At 34.0% G+C, this 22,765-nt stretch overlaps 1 long non-coding RNA gene across 1 annotated transcript; it reads left to right on the top strand.

Annotated features, from left to right (window-relative positions):
* Positions 1 to 634: 634 nt before the first annotated feature.
* Positions 635 to 20,212, top strand: LOC120224606. The gene is made up of 3 exons (XR_005526622.1): positions 635 to 722; positions 13,067 to 13,271; positions 20,164 to 20,212. It is a non-coding gene; the product is annotated as an uncharacterized LOC120224606 (long non-coding RNA).
* Positions 20,213 to 22,765: the final 2,553 nt, after the last annotated feature.

Here is a 22,765-nt window from a genome sequence, read left to right on the forward strand (position 1 = left end):
ATAAATTAAAAATTTGAAAATAGTATTCATTCAACAGATGGGATTGATTACCTAATATATTTCAAGCACTATGCTCTTTGCACTTGATAGAAAATGAAGTTAGATATTATCTATGGCTTCATGGAGTTTAGGGTATATAGAAAGAAACAGATATAAATTAAATGATCACACAGAAAAATATAAAATACCAAAGGTGTAAGAACCTTGAAAAAAAGAGACATATAGTAGCCTCCCCTTATCTGCTGGGAATATCTTCCAAGAGCCCCCCAATGGATGCCTGAAATCAGTGCAGATAGTACCAAACCCTATGTATATTGTGTTTCCCCCTATATACAAACCTATGACAAAGTTTAATTTGCAAATTAGGCATGCTAAGAGTTTAGCAATAATAAGTAATAATAAGATAGAATAATTATAACAATATACTGTAATAACAGTTATGTGAATGGGGTCTCTCTTTTAAAATATCTTATAGTACTGTAGTCACCCTTTTTGTAATGTGAGATAATAAAAGGCCTATATGATGAGATGACGTGAGGTGAATGATGTAGGCATTGTTACATAGTGTTAGGCTACTATTGACCTTCTGGCAATAAGTCAGAAGGAGGATCATCTGCTTCCAGACCATGGCTGAGCACATGTACTGAAACTGCTGGGGGGAAGAAAACCACACACAGATAACTGGGAGACCACTGTACTGCTGAGGAGACTTACTAATCAGGGTAAGGACTGGCTTTCATGAAGACAAAGCAATTGAATTGATACTTGTGAGATGAATGGGGGTTTACTGAACAAAGCGTAGAAGAAATATGTTCAGGCAAAAGAAAGCATGTTGTAAAAGGAGACATGACACATGTGATGAACAGTAAGATTCCAGTGTGACCAGAGCCCTGACCAATTGGAGGAGAGTGGTCCAAAACAAAGATGGAGAAATCAGGATAAGACAATTCACATAATGCAGGGTTGTGCAGTTATAAACTTGTTAAGAGGTCAAAGGACAGGTCCTCAATTTTACAAAATGCAGGGAAAAGTTTGGTGTGTTTCTAGACAGGTGGATTTATATAGTAGCAGGAGATTTAAAGCACTCTAATGTAATAACATCTAATTTCTCTGTGAAATACGTGTCAAGTCATTTTGGGGAGGAAGAGGAACTTGAAGAATATTTATTTGCTTGGAGGAAAGCAGGTGGATTCACATGTTTGAATTAGATGAAGAATGTTTTACACTGCATGGACAAGGAATGAATAAATAAATGTAATGAATACAGTAATGAGAAGAAGTTGACCAAAGGATTATGAAAGCAGAGTTAAGGAACCCAGTTAACTCAACTAAAAATTTGTGAAAGTCTCATAAAAACGATTTATGGGTTGAGTCTAGAAAGAAAAATAGGAAATTATCAGGGAAGGGAGAAACATTATTAGCAAAGGAAGCATCATTTAGAGAAGCAGGCATTAGCGGACCTTCAAGAGTTTCAGTGTGGGGCACCTGGGTGGCTCAGTGAATTAAGCTTCCGACTTTGGCTCAGGTCATGATTTCATGGTTAGTGAGTTTGAGCCCTGTGTCAGGCTCTCTGCTGACAGCTCAGAGCCTGGAGTCTGCTTCAGATTCTGTGTCTCCCTCTCCCTCTGCCCCTCCCCTGCTCTCTCTCTCTCTCTCTCTCTCTCTCAAAAATAAATAAATAAATAAGCATTAAAAAAAACAGGAATTTCAGTGTGGCTAAAGTCAGCAGCATGCCAGAATGGTCTGCCATGCTCCCACATAAGGCTTGCATCTGCTCTGCAGCTGTTTTAGGTGCTCTGACAGTGGTGGCTTTTTTCTCCCCCACCAAAAATGGCCTGGCAAAGACCCACATTTAGCTGAGAGAACCAGTGAGGAAAATGTACTCAGCATGCTTTTCTTGCAGGTCGGGTAACCTACCCTCATTCCAACAAACAAATTAAGACAGTTATTCTCTCCGAACAGTTGATAAACTAACTGAGCTTTCTCATGGATGATCATGAAAATGAGTTCAAAGTGAAAATAAAATATGTGCATTCTTTTCTATCACATTTTGTTATTCTCATTTTTACTACCATAGGTTTTGTGAGTGATGACTTCTGAAAAAGTAAAAAAATACCATCTATTTTAGCCCTGCAATTAGTGACATTAGAAAATTGATATTAATTGCTAAAGTGAATTATACTAATAATAATCTAATATTCTCTTACGTAGTACCCAATGAGAGGATTAATGGTTATTGTTTAATTCATTTTTTGCTATTAGGCTGAATGTTTTTATGTCAATTTTTATTACTGTGTTTATTATTCTTAGGAGTTTTCATACATCAACAATGTGTTTATGGGCATGTTCTAGAGCATATATTTTCTGGTGATTTGAAAATGATTTGAAACCATAATTCCATGCTATCATCATTCACAGCATAAGTGCTTTGTTGTATCCCATACTTACAGACATGTATCATGTTGACACTGTGTGTTCAAACATTGAATTACATAATGATACAATTCTGAAATGGCATTAATACTCTGTCAAACTTTTGATACATGACTAATAATGAAATAGGTTTGCTATATTAGCAGCTATAACATTTAAAATGACTAAAACCATACAATTCCTAACTATTTACGATATCATTTTGTTATCTTTTAGTTTTCTTAGTACTTGATTTTGCCGCCGAGTTTTGTTCCTTTACTATGTCAGCATATATCTAAGTGCATCTTCTATATCCTGCATAATACTATCTAAATGCATATATTGTTTTATTTTTTAAAGTTTATTTATTTATTTTGAAAAAGAGAGAGAGAGAGATAGAGAGAGAGAATGCTTGTGAGTAGGGGAGAGGAGCAGAGAGAGAGGGGGAGAGAGAAAATCCCAAGCAGGCTCCATGCTATCAGAACAGGGCCTGAGGTAGGGCTCCATCCCACGAACTCCAAGATCATGACCTGAGCCGAAATCAAGAGTTGGATGCTTAACCAGGTACCCAAAATACATATATTGTTTTAATTTATTTTTTATATCTTTCCTTGTTTGGCACTCTTTTTTGACTAGACATAAAAGAGCCTGGCTCAAAGTGGTTACTTCATGAATATATATGGTTAAATGTGAAATCTGTCAATGGCTTTTAATTAGCTTAAGACAGATTTCAAATTTTCATTTTAAATTATTTTATGTTGTCTTCTTCACAACATTGCATTTTAGACAGGTTCTTTTCAAAATATTTTTTTCATAAGAGCCAAAACACAACACTTAATTTTTAAATACTATTCAAATGTAATCGTAATATACATCATCTGGAGAATTTGGCTACCAATGAAAGATTACATAAAATTGGCTTAAGAATGCATATTATTTAGTTAATTTCCAAAGTCAATGGTCCACTTGTTGATTCTGTGACTGAGAGAAACCACCCATTTCCCAGTATGTCCCATTCTTCCACTAGGCATCAGGACTATGTGGGTGATAACCTACTCACAGTTGCAAGATGGCTGCCTGAAGTTCACAGCATCTTTCCCATTCAGCTTCCCACTCAAGGAAAGCAGAGCAAACAGAAAGAAAGAAGGGGGCCCCTGTGTGGCTCAGTTGGTTGAATGACTGATTCTTGGTTTCTGTTCTGGTCATGATCTCACAGACCTGGGTTAGAGTCCCACATAGGCTATGTGTTGACAGCATGAAGATCCCTTGGGATTTTCTCTCTCCCTCTGCTCCCCCTCTCCCCGCTTGCACTTTCTATGTCTCTGTCTCTCTCTTTCTCATAATAAATAAATAAACATAAAAAAGTAAAAGAGAAAGAAAGAGAAAACATTTTTCTCTGTGTAGTTTTGAAATGGGTTAATATAATAAGAATATATTTAAATTTTTATGATACTTATTCATGGAGTACCCATGGTGTGCTTGAAAATATTGTTTCTTAGTTTCTTACTAATCAACTTCCTTCATTACCTTTCATATACCTCAGGAGTTCATTCTTCTTTCTTTTCTTTCTCTCAGAAATATTTCATGCTGTTCTCAAATTCTGTGCTTCTAAGTCAAAACCCAATCCATTTATTTTCCATTTATCAAGAAGTTGGCAGTTATTTTCTGTGTCCACAGACACACACAAAAAAGCTTTGCTTGTGCTATGGTGAAATATGCATTTTAGAAGATAATTGAGCTCAAATAAATTTTTACTTTTTAATTCCCTCCTTCTGGAAGGTCAGCTTCTTTATAGGAAACTTTTCCTTTATCTTTTATTTTAATATTTTAATGTCTACTTATTTATTTTTGAGAGAGAGAGAGGAAGCAGGGGAAGGGCACAGAGAGATGGAGAGAGAGAATCTCAAGCATGCTCCATGCTGTCAGCACGGAGCCTGATGCAGAGCTTGAACTCATGAACCATAAGATCATTACCTGAGCCAAAGTCAGGAGTCGTATGCTTCACCAACTGGGCCACCTAGGTGCTCCAAAAACTTTTGCTTGGTCTTTTTAAAATGCCGAACATTTTCTAATATTATACAAGAACAAAAACAAAGTTTAATTGCTTCATGACACTACTTTCTTACAGTAACTTCTTTTTTTATTTCTAATTTCCAAAAGATCTCTTTCTCATTAATATTTCTTTTATTATCTATTCCTACTGTCTCTGACACAACATCTAGCTAAATGGTCTTCTCTCAATGTTCCCAAGCATGAATGCCTCAATCATTTTTTGATTCAAAAGCTTTATTCACTCACTCATCTAGCATTTACTGTACATCAACCACATGCCAATTGCTGAACTATAGTAGTATGTGATATGCATTGTTTTTTAACTAATAATTATGCTTTTAAATATGAAGACTTCCAGTTTACCCTTTTTTGGTATCTATATTCTTATAGTATCTTTATCTAGTGCCATATGTCTTTTATTTGAGAATTGTTTATATTTTTTAAGTTACACTTTGCTAATCTTTATCTATGAATTTTATTTTCTATATCAACTATATATAATTATATATTATATATTTTGTATATATTGTTCTTAGTAATATATATATAGAACTGTTATTCAAGTAGAATTATTTCCAGCTTACATATATAAAAATGAATTTTCTTAACATTTTGTCAAGAGTCAAGCTTCAGATAACAATGTGAGTTTAGGTCAAAGTTGGATAATATTTTCATTCTTGAAAAATGGATTTGGTTCACAAAAATCTAAATTTATAATCACATATGCTGTATTTTAGTCTTTAATTGGAGTATTTCCAAGACAGATTATTTCATATTAAAGCATTAAACATATATTTCCATCTTGTAAACTGTTTCAAGTAATTTAGCAAAATATGTGGGATCCAACAGACTTATTTGAGTTTCAAGCTTACCAGGGTTAAATTGATAGCTTTTTACATTTCATAATTGTTATTCAACACATAAAGGCAATAAGGTTCAGTAAATGTATCCATACAAACATAAATGCGCACACACAGACATGTAATGCTAATACAACATTTTCTTGAAACATATCCAATGCTTCACAGTCTGTTAGGCTTAAATTTAGAATCTAATGGTATAATTAAATAAATGACTTGGTCTTTTACTTGAATATCACACTCTACTAATTAGTACCCCAATTCAAGAAGAGTACCATACATATATTAATATTTCACTTTGACTTACTTTGTAATGGAAATTGTTGGGTAAAAATCCTTGACAATTAGAATCCATTAAATCTTTCTCTTGTCGATTGACTGATTTTTAGAGGATGGAGATTTCGGGAGTGGGGCGGAGGGATGGCAGTAAATGAAATAACAAAAAGGGATCAAACTAAGAGCGTCTCTGTACCAGAGTAAAATCTGGTTATAAGAAATTCTCTTATCAAACACAGAAATATCATTTTTCTAGTTTTCTATTTTTGTAATCATACGGTATACATTGATGGTATAGGATAGACATGATTACTTGCGATCCTGCAAAATAGCAGGATAAATGAAATAACACAGCAATTTATACAGATAATGATAGATGTTTTCTATATCTCATATGACTTGCTTCATTAATCTGTGGTAAAATATAGCCACATTTCTTGTTTTTCCAAATAATCATTTTTGCCATTACCTGCCTTATTAATGGGAAGTATGTTATTTCCTTCATCAGGGCTGTCCCTAACTAATAGTTTTTTTTTAAATTTTAATTGAGTTATTAATTCTTAAATGAGGGTTTATTCTGCCTTAATACAGCATCGAGAGAGAGAGAGAGAAAGAGAGAGAGAGAGAGAGGAGATTTGTTTTCTGATAAATCCTCTTCTGCTGTCTCCTTCCCAACCCCACAGTATTGTTGTTGAGTAGCACACTCTCACGGATGCTTTGTCAACAGCAGGCATGGCACCACTAGTCCATTTTCTTGAGTAGAACTATTGGAAACCCTTCAGGGCTTGCAAAATAGAAATTCTCTTATGTCTTACATGCAGTCACTTTTCCCTAAAGTTCAAATATCACAATGGCAGGTGTGTCCAGCATCATTCAGGTTGTAGCATTAGTCCAACATTTTTCCTTAAACAATACTCTGCCAAAAATTACTTAAAATATTTTTAAAACTAATTCTTCAACCTGCACTTGCCCTTTCCTCAATAGTTTATTATTATTATTATTTTGTTTCCTATGCCTTCTTGAACTATATATTCATTGGAGTGCCAAGATCCCATTCACTTCTCCAACCTTAAATATGAAAGGATGTTTGCTGATGCCATCCCAACTTTTCCATAAGATCCTGGGCTCTATATGGGAAAAAAAAAGAGTATATATATATATATATCTCCACCATTTCCCAAAAGTGGCTTTGCATACTAAGGAGGTGGCAACTTTTGTGAAGGTAATCAATGTCTTAAGAGTTCTTATTAAACTTTTACCTGCCAAGATTCTACCTGCATAAATTAAAGAAAAAAAGAAAAGTAAAGCCATTTGAATCCTACCGTATAGCCTAAGAAGATAGCCTTAATTTGCCAGCTCCTTATGTAGTTTCTTTATGTAGTTTTCATTAGTTATATGATAAATGGAGAGGAGGAATATATGCAAACATTTCTTAAAAATTATGTTTTACTGGTATCCATAATCCAAATTGCTCTATTAGACAAAATACCTCTCACCTGATACATTGAGGAGGATGGAGGAATCTGAAGGAAGATGCATGAGTTATGTCCTGATGCTTATGATGGCATTCTTACATTTTCCTGACTTAGTCTTGAATTGTTAATGGTGTTGCCATTCATAACCCACTCTAACCCATTTTCTGGATCTTGAGGTGAAGAGAAAATGAAAATGGGAAATTTTCGTGAGAATATTAAATCAGGAAACTGAAAAATCTCAGGATAAATGCTTTAATCTATTAACAGGGCTACGGAATCTTTGTGTGCACTTTGTACCCTGCTCAAATGCACAAAGTGAGGCTCAAGTGGGGATGTTAAGCCCACCTCTGCTCAGCTGTAAAAGTCTCTGCATAAGTTTGCATTTAGTCTGGAAGCACATTATCCCCTTTCATAATTGATTTTCCCATAGAGGAAACTTTTTATTTTCAATTAGTCTACCGGGAGATAGGGATATTTTTAATAATTTGTACAAGACCCCTTATGTATTAACAGAAACTTGACTAGTGTCTTTTGTGATGATAGTAAAAATCTTATAATAACTTTTGGCTAAATTATTCATCAGTGACGTGGAGTTGTGTTTCCCCAAATATCTCTAAACAGCCATATTTGAGATTTAAAAAATTTCTGTGAGCCACTTATCAAATAAGAAAGAATAAAAGTAGATTAGTTCAAGTATGATACAGAGTATTAGCCAGGCCTTGACAAGGTCAAAATGAAATGTGTAACTAAGGAACTCACCCAGCCAACTTAGGGCTTTCTGCTATTAAATTTACTCATTGAGAAGAAAAAAAAGCACAAAATATTCCTGAGAGTTTACTCATTCCTCCATCCCTCCATCTTCAATTTGCCTCTTTAGACAATACTTACACTTCTCCTAGATGGGCAACAACACATCCACTCTTGCTGCCAAAAAGACAGAACATCAGAAATCTGTTTTTAAGCAGTGTCAGTTTTTCAAAGTAATAGGCACAACAAGAAGAAAAGAAACATCTGCTATCTGCAGATTTTTTTTTTCCTTTTCCTCCCAACATCAATCTAGCAAGTCTTTGGCAAGCAGTTCCTTGCACTCTAAGTCACAGAAATGTCAAAGGAGAGTGGAAATGAGAGTGGATACCTCTGTTGAAATGTCACTTTGAAAGTAAATAAAATCAATTGAAAAAAAGGCCATCTGAAAGCAAGAAAGTTACGGTCAGAAGAGTCGCACTGTATTCACAGCCCGTTGAAGGAGCCTCATACGGAAATGACACTTTTTTCCTAAAGCTTGCTGTATGGTTATTGATTGAAACAGTAAAATACAATAAACATGAATACAAATGTATAGTTTACTGGCACTCACTGTCTTGAAATTAATTGACTAATTAAAACTATTTTCTAGTGAGTCTAAACTAGTATTTTATTATATATATATGTGTATATATATATATTAATGTTTATTTATTTTTGAGAGGGAGAGAGACAGACAGACAGAGCACAAGTGGGGAAGGGGCTGAGAGGAAGGGAAACACAGAATCTGAAGCAGGATCCAGGCTCTGAGCTGTCAGCACAGAGCCCAACGCGGGGATCAAACTCACGAACTGTGAGACAATGACCTGAGCCAAAGTCGAATGCCCAACTGACAGCCACCCAAGCGCCCCATAAGCTAGTATGTTACATGAAAACATTAATTATATGTAAAAATCTTAAGGTTTTTCTATTTGTAAAATTGTCTTCGGAAATAATAGTGATCAGTGTCAGAGGATTTTACTATGCAGTAAGGTATAAAGCCTGCAGATTCAGAATGTCCAGGTTTAATTTTTCACTTTATCACTTAGCTGTGTGACTCTGAGCAACTTCCTTAAACTCCTGGTGCTGAATTCCTAATTTGTAAATTTTGAGAATAATAGTAACTGACTGGATTTTTGTGAGTACTAAAAACAAAGCACATAGAATTGCACTGAGCATGCAAGAGTACTAAGGTGCTTATTATCATTATTAGTTAAAGAATCCCTCATGCTTCAGTACCATTCCTTCTATCGTAAACCTACACTTAAAGAAGTACATTTCTTGTGCTTTTCCTACACTGCACTGTTGGTATGACTGAAGGTGCTGACTGCTAAGCAACCAATGCTGTTGTGTGGACATGCTCCTTATAGAGCTATTAGTACACCTGTTAAAAATGATAAAGACTTAAGAGTGCAGCCCCCAAAATTGGTTATTAAAGCTGTTATATGGACTCCAAAGAACCAAGAGTAGAAAAATTATGATCATTATAACTGAAAGAAGAAATGATCAGACAATCACTATTGGATGCCTTTTTTTTTTTTTTTTTACTGAAGTGATGCAGTACTTATTATCTAGAACTAATATAGAAAACTCCTGCAGAAATATAAAGGACCTCCATAACATCCCTTTATTTCTTTTCCAGATTCATCTACAATAACCTTATCTACAACTCTTCCAATCTCTCATTGATATTATCCAGATTTGTGCATGCCTAGATGAAAAGTTAAAAAACTGTACCAACTTCAGGTGATTTGTTTGGGAGTCTAGCAGCAAATTTACATGGCACTTTTATTGAAAACTTCATTATGAGTTTTCTTTTATATTTATTACTTTTTGACTTTTTATCCCCCATATCTTCTTCTTTCCCCTGGGTACTTTTTGTCAATTATGAAAGATGGTCATTGGTGCAGGCTATATTAAGATGAAGAATGCCTATGAAGTTCTCTCCTTCTTAGTAATGACCTTGGTCTCTTCCATCCTCAGTATTCAAATAGACGTGCATAGACACCAAAACTTGGGAAGCCAATATCTGTTCTTCTGTAGAATCATCTTTTCCCCCCTAATACTTGAAGATAATTTCCTTTGTTAATAGTCTGTAAAATGAGATTCCTAGAGAAATTGAATACTTCAGAGTGGCATTCCTGAAACAGTAAATCCACCTGAAGACAATGCTATGTACAAGTTTTCAACTACAAATGATCCATGCTTTTTATGAATAATGATCATCCAGAATTAATCCTCTACCAAACAGTGTTTGTTGAAGTATTTGATATGGGCCATCTATCGTCAGTCTAATAAGTCAAATGGAGTTACTTATGAAGTTTGACTGGCTGGGGCTTTCACCCAGTGTTTTTCTGGCACCTGAAAACTGTGACATGATGACTAGCTTATGCCACCTTGTGGAGCTTAGGCCATTGAGTCATGTCACTTGAGCTGGGAATCATGAATAACCATGACCTTTCCTGAAGGAGCACAGAAAGGAAGACTTATAGAGTCATGTCTCAAATGATAAAGATTTTTGAGCCCTTACATAATATCAATATTTTTTCAAATATTTACCCATGCTATATTTCTGAACATCATGTTTGAAAACCAATCTTAAACAGCTGATTGCTAGTGCAATGTAGTAGTTAGGGACATAAATTGTCATTGGATGCAGTATAATTTTCAATTTTTACCAGTATTTTTAATAAAAATATTTCAGTCCATAGTTCTCTGTCTTTTACTCTTATCCACACACACAGTATTTCATTTGCATGTAGGATGGGCTAGTAATAATAGAGTTAGTACCCCCAACAAGCCAACTTCTGTTGGTTTGATAAAATGCTGCAGAGATGTTCCATTTACTAAGTGTTTAATATCAGATTTCGGAGTGCATGTGCAAAAACAGCAGTGTCTTTAATTGGGGAGACTTAAAGTCTCCTTTTCAGGGTGATTTTTTTAAACTGCAACACCTTTTAAATAACTAAAAGAAAGGTATTACAGTACCCTCCTACACTGTTGGTGGGAATGTAAACTGGTGCAGCCCCTCTGGAAAACAGCGTAGAGGTTCCTCAAAAAATTAACAATAGAACTCCCCTATGACCCAGCAATAGCACTGCTAGGAATTTACCCAAGGGATATAGAAATGCTGAGGCATAGGAGCACACGTACCCCAATGTTCATAGCAGCACTCTCAACAATAGCCAAAACATGGAAAGAGCCTAAGTGTTCATCAACGGACGAATGGATCAAGAAGATGTGGTTTATCTATACCATGGAATACTACATGGCAATGAGAAACAATGAAATCTGGCCATGTGTAGCAACATGGATGGACCTTGAGGGGGTTATGCTGAGCGAAATAAGTGAGGCAGAGAAGGACAAATATCATATGTTTGCACGTATAGGAGGATTAGGAGGAGCTTAACAGAGGACCATGGGGGAAATGGTAGGGGAAAGGGAGAGAGGCAAACCATGAGAGACTTTTGAATGCTGAGAACAAACTGAGGACTGATGGGTTTCGGGGGGGAGGGGGAGATGGGCAGAGAGGAGGGAACTTGTGGGGATGAGCACTGGGTGTTACATGGAAACCAACTTGATAATAAACTATCTGTAAAATAAATAAATAAATAAATAAACAAATAAAAGAAAAGGAAAAAAAAAGTAAAAGAAAGGGCATTATGTATGATAGATCTAGACAATCTTGTGTGTTAACATGCTGCTTTTTTTCAGGAAGCCTGATAATTAAGGAGAGAAGGAAAAAGAGAAAGTGAAATTCAAGATGGTTAATTAAATAACTAGATAAGCAACTCTTTGGTTAGATCATTTTCTGCTTTTTCTGTCACATACATTGTGGATGTTAAATTTATTGATTCTATAGTTTTTCCTTTTTAAAAAAAAATTTAATGTTTATTTACTTTTGAGAGTGAGAGAGAACTCATGAACAAGGGAGGGGCAAAGCGAGACAGAGACACAGAATCTGAAGCAGGCTCCAGGCTCCGAGCGGTCAGCAAAGAGCTTGATGCAGGGCTCAAACTCACCAACTGTGAGCTCACCATCTGAGCTGAAATTGGACGCTCAACTGACTGAGCCACCCAGGAGCCCCGATAGTCTTTTGTTTTGGTAAATTAACACAAATCTATGTTCTGAATCATTACTAAAATTATAATAGTAAAAAGATAATATTTTTATCATGGCATCTCACATAATTATAGTTTTTCTAATCTCATTTTATATGAAAAGACTATTATCCTCTAGGCCTATCAGATTACTTACCACTCTATAAACATGCCTTGTAATTTTAGACCTATTTGCACAGAATCCTTGACCTTAAGTGCTCTCGACCATTTTTCTACTTTTGAAATTTTATTCATTCTTCCTAGCCCTGTCCAAACATAATTGTTTATATAAAGAGCTTTTCTTGATGCTCTTAATCAAATATATTTCCCTCCTCTGTGTTTCCATAATATTTATTGTACATTAAATATAGCATTTGGTCCAGTTTATCTTGTATTTTAAATATCTGAGGGATATACTAATGTACTTCTTAATAAATTTTAATAAATTTTTATGATGAAATTATCAGAGTGAGTAAGATTTAAAAGTAACATTCAAAATCACATGAAGGAAATGAGATGATTCCATAAGTACTTGCTGGAAAAAAGCCTTAGGATATCTAAGCAAAATACTTATCAGTCAAAACTCCAAGCTGGGTTTGAGGTAGCACAGTGTTGATTAACAGTGGTCTGACTTTTTTTTTTTTTTTTTAATATTTTTTATTTATTTCTAGGAGAGAGAGAGAGACAGCGTGAGCAGGGGAGGGTCAGAGAGAGAGGGAGTCACAGACTGAAACAGGCTCCAGGCTCTGAGCTGGCAGTCAGCACAGAGCCCGACGCGGGGCTCGAACCCACGAACCGTGAGATCATGACCTAAGTGAAAGTCGGATGCTCAACCGACTAAGCCACCCAGGCACCCCAACAGTGGTCTGACTTTTTAAAAATAACACTGTGGGAGTAAAATGAGGGCAGAAACCATTTCTGAAGCACTCATGAGAGAAGCTTATGCTGATATATTATGAATATCTGAGTCCCGTTGGTGAGGAAAGTTCTGTGGTAAAATGGATGTATTTCACTATTATAGATATTAAATTTTCAATTTGTCTCATGCAGTTTTGAGATTTCATGTTCATCAAGAAACCTTTTTATTGTGACTTGCCTTCTTGCAAAGGTTTCCTAAAGAGAAAATACATTCATCATGTCACTATTGAGTCTTGTGGTCTGTGTGGCAAGAATGTTTTATTGCGAAGAAACACATTAACATCCTGCTTGTACATCAGACTCATGAATTTGGTTAATAATATATGAATGGATCTACACAAGGCTGAGAAGAGGTGCATGCATCACAGCAAACGTATCTATGATTCTTCTTGGAGGTAAGCCAGTAGGATTTAAAACTTGGAGAAGAGCTGTGATAGTGACGTTGAGAATTCAAGAATATTAAAAATTTACATATATAATTAGTTTTACATTTCTTCCTTATAATTTTTTAGCACACTAGAGCAGGTTGCAGGTTCTGTCTTATATGTTTGTTATCCCAGTGCCTAACATAAATCATAGTCCACAGTCCTCCAGTAAATATTTACTAAATTGATTCTGTGAGTCTGGCATGCTCTGTTACTGTCATTTTTAACCCGCTCTTTGATGGCTTAGATATTCACTCATTCATTCATTCAAGATGTATTTGTATGCCTTCCGTGTACTAGGCAGGCATTTATCTGAAGTTTGTTTCTAAATACCCCTATAACTCCTCAGAAGCAGAACAATTTACCTAATATCTATCTATAATATTTAGGGTGGGGTTTTTTTTGTTTTTTTTTTTTGTTTTTGGCAAATCAGAAACTGGCTTTTCCACAATATCCTTCTTTATTTTTTAGTAATGAAGACACTAAAATGTATCAGCATACATGGCCAGCTAAAGACTATCTTCGTTAGGCTGAATTTCAGCAACATTAAGCCATGTGGCTACACTCAGGCTAACAGGATTGAGCAGAAAGTGGTGAATTCAAGTTGTAGGCATAGCATTAGAGGCCAGGAGCATGCCACCCAAGATCTCTTCTATCCTTTCTTCTGGTTGACATATAGATTTGAGAAATGGAACTTTAGTCTCTTTTTGTCATGAAGTGGAAGCAGTGTGTTGAGGGCCTCCGATTAATAAAGCAGAAGGATATTGGGTAACTAATATCATGGAGCCACTGTCGTTTCAGGACTGAACTATTAATTGAAAGAGAAATTAAACTTTCACATTTATTAGCTACTGCTCTTTGGCCTTTGCAATAGCAGCTTATCCAGGATGCTAATAACTACAACTGGATTTCATTTGGACTTTAGAATCACATTTTGAAAAACGTTCAGCTTTGCTTATGTGCTCTGCTGCTGCAGATGCAGACTGAGGAGCCAAAACAAACGAACTAAAATTGTGTACTGATGGGTGGAAAAATGGAAGAGCTGAACAGCTCTATCTGTTCTGTCTCTCAGCCTTCTTTCCTTGTCTCCATTTCTACCACCACCTTTGAGCACATCAGGCTTTTTGCCCTCATTTCCCCAAAGCAGAGCAGGAATCTTAGGCAGAGAAAAAATGAACTTTTCTGAAAATTATGTTATGAAGATATAATCAACATTAGAAAATAGGGGCACCTGGGTAGCTCAGTCAGTTAAGCATCCGACATCGACTCAGGTCATGATCCTGCGGTTCATGCGTTCAAGCCCCAGGTTGGGCTCTGTGCTGACAGCCAGCTCAGAGCTTGGAGCCTGTTTCAGATTCTGTATCTCCCTCTCTCTCTGACCCTCCCCACTCACGCTGTCTCTCTCTTTCTCTCTCAGAAATAAATTAAAAAAAAAACATTTAAAAATTTTTAAAAATATTAGAAAATAAAATAGTTCAAAGAAACAAGTGGATTTGTTGAATTGGTATATAGGTTTACTTATCTTCTAAGAATTTTTTTTTTAATTTTTCTGTTTCCCACCCCCATAGAAATAAAACCACATTCCTTTCCCTGTGCATTACTTAGCATTCCTTCCAAAATAATTACAAATGTTTTCCAATTTCAGCTGTGGGACTTGGACTTAGCTACCTTGATTATCTAGGGCTTTAATAAATATTGCATTGGTTTTGCCTATCAAGTTACCCATACCCATTCTTCTGCAAAAAAAAAAAAAATCTTTTTTTTTTTTAACTGTCAAACTTAATTGAACTTCTTACTGACTCTCTGGATCCCCACTCCACCATAACAGACACTTCTGTTAGTCTCAAGTTGACTAGCCAGAGTTCTAAATCACAGTCACAGTGATTTGATCAATGTTGGATGTGCGATGCAAGAAAGAAAAATCAGAGGATCAAGTTGTTATGACCAGACAAGGCTGGTCCCAATATAAAAAGTTAAAGATACCTGTGGCCCTCATAATGATAGTTTTCTGTCTCTAATGAATAATCATGATTTTTATACATCAAATAGTATATATCATAATTCATAAAGAAAAAACTACTTAAAATATAGAAAAATACAAATGTAGTATAGGACTGTAGTTAACCCCTCTTGGGAAATGAAGATAGAGTATAAGAAAATGAGTGAGCCAACTCCTCAGCAGCAACAAATGTACCACCTTTGTGGGGGAGGTTGAAAATGGGAGAGGATTGCGCATGTGTGGAGACAGGAGGTATATGGAAAATCTTTGTACTTTCCCCTAAATTTTGCTGTGAACTAAAACTGTTCACAAAAAATAAAGTTTTAATTTAAAAAAAGTACATGAACACATATGCACTCACTATTCTCCACCTAACCCTAGTATTTCTAATATACATATCTCCACATAGATTTTTTTTTCCCTCAAAAACATAGCCTAAAATCCACAGCTGCTTGGGTCAAATGGATTAAAGAGAAAAATACAAGTTAGAGATACTGAAATTGTAGCATGTAACATTAAATTGTTTTTCTACCAAGTTACTCATTACATGGAACATTTTGTAAGTAAAAAAAATTCAACCTCTTATGAACTGAGTCAATTTTGTTTGTGTTCCAGAAAATATAATAAGATATTGGTCTCAAAAAGAATTGAGCTGACAAAAGTCCATAATATCATAGTTTAGGAGATGAATTTACTAAAGATGTATTTATAGAGAACTAAACCAGTTCTCTCTGAAGAGACTAATAGCCATGGATAATTTATAAAATTATAGTTACAGTTTAGGTGTCAAAAATATCAATAATTTATAATGGAGAAATATAAATTATTTTTGGAATAAGTTTTATGTCTAGGTAATACAGAAAATAACAAAAAATAGATATTTCAAACAAAAAATTATTATAAGGATCAAAAAGGAAAAAATAAACCTAAGAAACATTTGTGTTGACATCCATTTTCATAAGTATGTTATTGCAAATGGCTTAATATCATGCAAAACTATCTTTATATAACCATGAGCTACCAAAACATATAAAGAATCTTCAGGTAAAGATTACATGAAGACAAGAACTCAGAGTAGTAAGTAGAGCATTAACATCAATTTTTCCTTGAGGGAATTTTCCAAGCCTAGTGAATATAATCATTAGTTATTTAGGTTTGTAAGCTTATGGAAAAATATAGCTCAACATAGACCAGGAGATGACATCTCAAATATCCACACCCTAGTTTAAGAGCAAACTAATAATAAAAGTAATGTTATCACCTCCAACCAGTACCTACAAATAAAATGCAATGCAAGAATTTGTAATAAGTAGCTAAACTTTACAGGGATAGTTCTCAAATTTTCACTGTGACTGAGTGGCCAGAGAAATCTCAACTACAAAATGTTGTCCAAAGTCTCAGAATGTTATTTCTCTTGTGTACCTTACAGAAGTAAACATAAATTCTTCCTAGAGTAGCCCAACTTCATCCCACATCTTGTATATTTTCACAGTTAAAAATTTCTAGAAAATAAACTATGCATGGCAAATAAGTAAATATCGTTAAAAACACGTGAACTAATATAGTGCTATACATCAATTACATCTCAGTAAAACTGAAAAAGAAATAATAAAATAGAATAAAATAAAATACTGGATAAAAAAACACTGACACATACACAAGTAAAGTAATAGCAATTGAAATGAATTGAAAACAAGACACAAAAGTAGATCCACAAAAAATTCAGATATTGGCACAGTCAGTAGATTATATGATTAGTCTTTCAGTAAATAAAAGACAGGTGTAAAGTATCAGTAGATAGCAAGTAAGCTTGACAAAAGGAGAACTCTAGAAATAAAAAGTAGAATTACTAAATTAAAAACTTAAATTAAGACAATCTTGAACTAAAGTCACTAGAAACAACAGAGCACATCTTGCATGACTCATTTTAAATAAAGTAAGAATCAGAAAAAACAATTCTACAGTATTACGAGTCAGGAAATTGGTTATTCTTGTAAAGGATCAATCTAAAATATGTAAAGGCAGCTGCAGGGTAATGTCCAGGGAGCTTATTCTAATTCATATTACATGGGTGTGTTATTTGTGAGTCATTGAGCAATATACTTAAGATTTGTATACTTTCTGTGATTATATTATGCATATGAGTTATATATATACATAGATATATGTATATCTATGTATGTATATATGTATGTGTGTGTATATACACACATATATATATGCCAGTCAAAATAGTCAAAATTCACAAGCCACTGCTACTAAATAGCTGGAGGAAAAATAGCTTTCAAACTCTTCTATGAAAATATATAAAACATGATTTTTAGGTAGCTGGTTGTATATTTACTTTAAAAAACCCATTAATTATGAAATTTTAAAAATATATGCAAAATAGAATAGTCTAATAAATCGTCATTTACCTATAACCCAGTTTAACAATTAACTCATATTCAATTTGGTTTCATTTGTACTCTTACTACTTATCCTGCAAAAACTCTTTGAGATACTGACTGAAAAATTTCCAGAACTGATAAAACACACCAAAGTACATATTTAAGAAGTATAACTAGTCCTAAAAAGGATAAAGGAAAATAAATCTACATACAAAAACAAGTTAAAGTACAAAATGAAAGGTACAAAATAAGATGGTATACATAATACATATCAGTAATTAAAATAAATGTAATTTGGGGCACCTGGGTGGCTCAGTTGGTTAAGTGTCCAACTCTTGATTTCAGCTCAGGTCATGATCTCACAGTTCATGAGTTTAAAATAGACAATGTGGAGCCTGCTTAGGATTCTCTCTCCTGTTCTCTCTGCCCCAAATGACATGTAAAGTAAATGTAAATAAATAAATACTGAAATAGTTTGAGAATGGACAAAAGAACAAAGCTTAGGTATATACTATTTCTGGAGAAAAAATCAAACACAAGAATATAGTGGGGTTAAACAATAAAAGGAATAAAGTAATGCAAAACAATGCTAAAAACAATGACAAAAGTTGTTGTAATAATAATACCAGGCAAAAATACTTTAAAACAAACAAAAAAAAAACAAATTGGCAAAAACCATAGCAAACTTTATAATATTATAATAGCATTACTTTATGATAAAAATTTCAGTTCATCATTAAAAAGAAATTTAATTTACATACAAACATAGCATAGCTTCAAAATTTACAGAAATTACAAAAAGAAGCAAACAATATCATCATGATGGGAGATTTTAAAGCACCTATTTAAGGGACTGGTAAAAAAATAATGAAAGATTTAGTTAAATATATAGAAAATTTGATTGAGATAATTTTAAAGATAATGTAAACGTTCCATAGAACATCTGAACCCAGCAACTAAAAAAAATATGGTTTCTTTTCTAACAAACATTGAAATTTCATTTGCTGTGAATCATGCCTCAGCAAGTTTTGAAAGTTTGGAAGGTCATGTTATATGATGTGAATAAGTTAGAAACTAAAAATAAAATAATTCCCAGAAAAAAAATGTTAAAAAGTTAAGAAAAAAATTCTAAAACCTCATGAATCAAAGTCACAATGTCACTGCAAATAGGCATTTTTACAAACTGAAATTAATAACTTCAAAAGTTTTTAGTTGATTCTATAATATTACTAGAGGGAAACTTATGACAAATCAGGTGTTGAAAAATTATGGTTATGTGTCAAATTCAGGCTGTTTCTCTTTTATACAACTATTGAGATCAAAAAAATTTTTTGTACACTTTTAAAGGTTGAGAAAAAATACATAGATATTGAACAGAGTCCATATGTGGCCACAAAAATTAAAATATTCACTATATGCTCATTTTAAAGAAAACTTTTGTTGGCCCCTGGCTTAAATGCTTATATAGAAAAAAAAAATAATGAGCTTAGTAGATATACTTCCTAAAAAATTGATAAAAGACCAGTAAGACAAACCTAAAGAAATTAAAGAAAAGCAGTCAAGGTAAGAGTAGAAAGTAATAAAACAGAAATCAAGCATATGGTTGCTATCAACAAAGCCAAAGTTGTTTCCTTGAAAAGTCTAATAAAACTGAAGAGCTTCTGGCAAGACTGATCAAGAAAAAAGGAGACTAGGCACAGAGAAACAGTGCTAGGAATGAAATAGGAGATACAACTCCGATTCTTCAGGCCTTAAAACGTTATTAAGAGAATACAATGAGCAAATGAGATATTACTAGATGCCTCAGAATGTGAAGAGATAAAAAGAAAATACTATATTGACTTAAAACACTCATGATACTAGCTATAAAAATTCTAAATAAAATATAAGCAAATAAAATCCAACCATGCATGCAAAAAATAATACATCATAACCTAGTTGAGTTTATTCCAGAAATGCATGTTGATTAGATAAACACTGGTAAATCACTGAATGTAATTCACCACAACAAATAAAAGAAGAAACACATAATTGGTAATTGTATCAATACATGCTGAAGAAAACATTCAGTAGAAATATACATATATATATATCATTATTAAAAAAAAGATTTTTATCAAAGTAGAATTAGAAGGGAACTTTCTCATGCATAAATAAATCTCATTAAGGTTATGTACAAAAAGACTATATGATATATTATATACTGATGTTAATTCTGTTTAACATCAGTAGTAAGGCAAAGCAGACTATTATTACTATTGTTACTATTATCAGAACTTCTATTCAACATTGTTCTGGGAAGCCTGGCCAGCAAAATAAGGCAAGAAATAGAGGTGAAAGGGAGACGCATTGAAAAGAAATAGGAAAAGTTGTCATTATTTTCAAATAGTATTATAGTTTCCATAGAAATTCCAAAGCACTTTTATATAAAATTTTTAGAATTAAAGTAAAAATCAATAACATTTCTATATAGGAAGAAGACAAATTGGATACTGAAATAAAATACAGCATATGATTTAGGGTAAGTAATGTTAGCTTCTGTAATAATTAACCTCCCAATCTCACTAGCTTAGCACAACACTGACTTATTTTTCACTCATGACAATAGTTCACGCAAGTATTCCACAGTCTTGCAAGTTGCATTCATGGACCCTGCCTCTTTTTAAATCATGCACCATCGTCTTCTAGGACTTCTTCAGATTTCTCTGCTAAGTCCCTACAGACAACAAGTAAGAAGCAACAATTGCTGTGATTATTTAAGAATAAACCCACACTTACGGGTCACTTCAAGGGAGTCCTGGAATTGTAGCTTCTTATATATGCCCAGAAAGATTAAAGATATTCCTGGTTATCTAATATATTATCCCGCAATAATTGTGGTGGTCATGTGGCTGGGGGGAGATTGATTGATTGATTGATTCTGCATGAAGAACTCAGTAAATTTCTTCTTATGGAAAAAAACCTTCAATGAAGTCAATGCACTATTTCAGTGTTCAGGATTTCCATGGGATGCGACTTCTCTTTCAATTAGATTGTGGCTCAGAAATCTATCAAATTAAACATGTTTTGGTTTTTTTTTACTCTATTCTTATACTGCCCCTCCCTACTCCCAAAAGAATAATAAAATAGGGACAGGATACTCTCAATAAATCCTTCTTTGTTGTGGCTGGGTGAAGAAAAGATCCCAAAAGTTGCTCATGTCCAAATTTCTGAAACCTGTGAATATGTTACCATCCTTGGTAAAAGACCCTATGCTGATGCAATTAAGTTATGGACATGGAGATGCTCAAAATAATCACAAGACAACTCACAAGAAGGATACAGGAGGCAGAAAAGGGGGAATGTCTTGTAATGATGGAACCAAGAAGCAAAAGACATTGCTTCACTCTTGGCTTTGAAGAAAAGATAAGAACCAACATATCATTACAACTGAAAATGTCAGAAGACGCTTAAAAGGAAGTTGTAGTAACCGCAAATCTTAGAAACTCCACCTCCAGATATCTAAAGAAATCTAAAGATACATCACCCAAATATGCAAAGACACGTTTAAGAGGATCATTGCAACACTTTTTGGAAAAGCAAGCAACAAGAAAGAAAGTTAACTTTCACTGATAAAGGACTGAGTAGAGGCGTCTGCGTGGCTCAGTCAGTTAAGCGTCAGACTCTTGATTTTGGCTCAGTTCATGACCTCATGGTTCATGGGATCGAACCCCACATCGGACTCTGTGCTGACAGTGCAGAGTCTGCTTAAGATTCTCTCCTTCTCTCTCTCTGCCCCCTCCACTGGCTGGTATGCGTGGTCGTGTTCTCTTTCTCTCTCAAAATAATTAAATAAACATTTAAAATAAAGATAAGGGACTGAATAAATATATTACTATCCCAACCATATAAGAGAAAATTATTCAGTGGAACAAAAGAAAAAAAAAAAACCTTTATTGAGAGAAAGAAAGAAGCAAACCAGGAAAGAGGCTCTTAACTACAGAGAACAAACTGATGGTTACCAAAGAGGAGGTAGGTGGGAATGCGTTAAATAAGTGATGGGGATTAAGAGGTGTACCTTGTGATGAGTGCTGGGTATTGCATGAAAGTGTTGAATCACTGTATTGTACATGTGAAACTAATATTACACCTTACTAACTGGAATTTGAATAAAAACGTATAAACATTTTATCAAACTATATTGGTGTGGAATAATCTCCAGATATATTCTTAGCCTTAAAGGAACAAGCAATATGTATAATATGCATTCATTTAGGGAGAAAGAAAATTTTGTTTTTAGGAGTTTAGAAAAATTTTTTGAACTAGTGATACATATAAAAATTGCTATGTTGTTTGGGGATGATGGAATAAGACATAAAGTTATATTTTATCTTATTTAGAATTGTTCGAAATTTTCACTGTATGTTTTTTACTCTTCAATTTAAAAATCACAGTTAGACAGATATAGACAAATAGATGATAGACGGATGAATGAACAACTAGATAAAGCTACATACAGACAGATAAATGGACAGACAGAACACAGTACAGCAAAACCTTTTGGAAGATGAGCCTATGAAAATAATCTCATTCAACAACCACCTCATTTTTCTTCTACTTATTCTATTTATTTTTTAGAAGAAACTAGGGACTTTTCTTGTTTATCCAGAATTTCCTGATCACTACCCTCACATAGTTCCAGCAAACTATCAGAAGTATCTTGAATACTCAGTCTTCTATTTATTAAATAGTCACTCAATTCTGTTTGACCTATACATTACAATCCCTTGGTCATCCCATGTATATCCATTGCCTGCACAAAATTTTAATTATTAGCACAACATATAAAGATTAGTAAGAATTTGGATGCCAAATTTAAGTTGGTCATTCACAAATATTTATTGAGAGCTTACAATACATGCATGGCATTCTGCTGAAAAGATAAAGATTCCTTTTTAAAGTTCATGCTCTTAAGAAGTTCATGTATTAAACAGAGTAGTAAACACATTCACAAAATAGGACCATAAACACATACATGAAGATTATAGTGCAATGAGTGCTATAAAGAAGACATTTACAGAGTATTAATAGGCTCA

The sequence above is a fragment of the Hyaena hyaena genome, unplaced genomic scaffold (genome assembly GCF_003009895.1).
Source record: "Hyaena hyaena isolate Hyena2069 unplaced genomic scaffold, ASM300989v1 scaffold_1199, whole genome shotgun sequence".
In the NCBI taxonomy this organism is placed as follows: domain Eukaryota; kingdom Metazoa; phylum Chordata; class Mammalia; order Carnivora; family Hyaenidae; genus Hyaena; species Hyaena hyaena.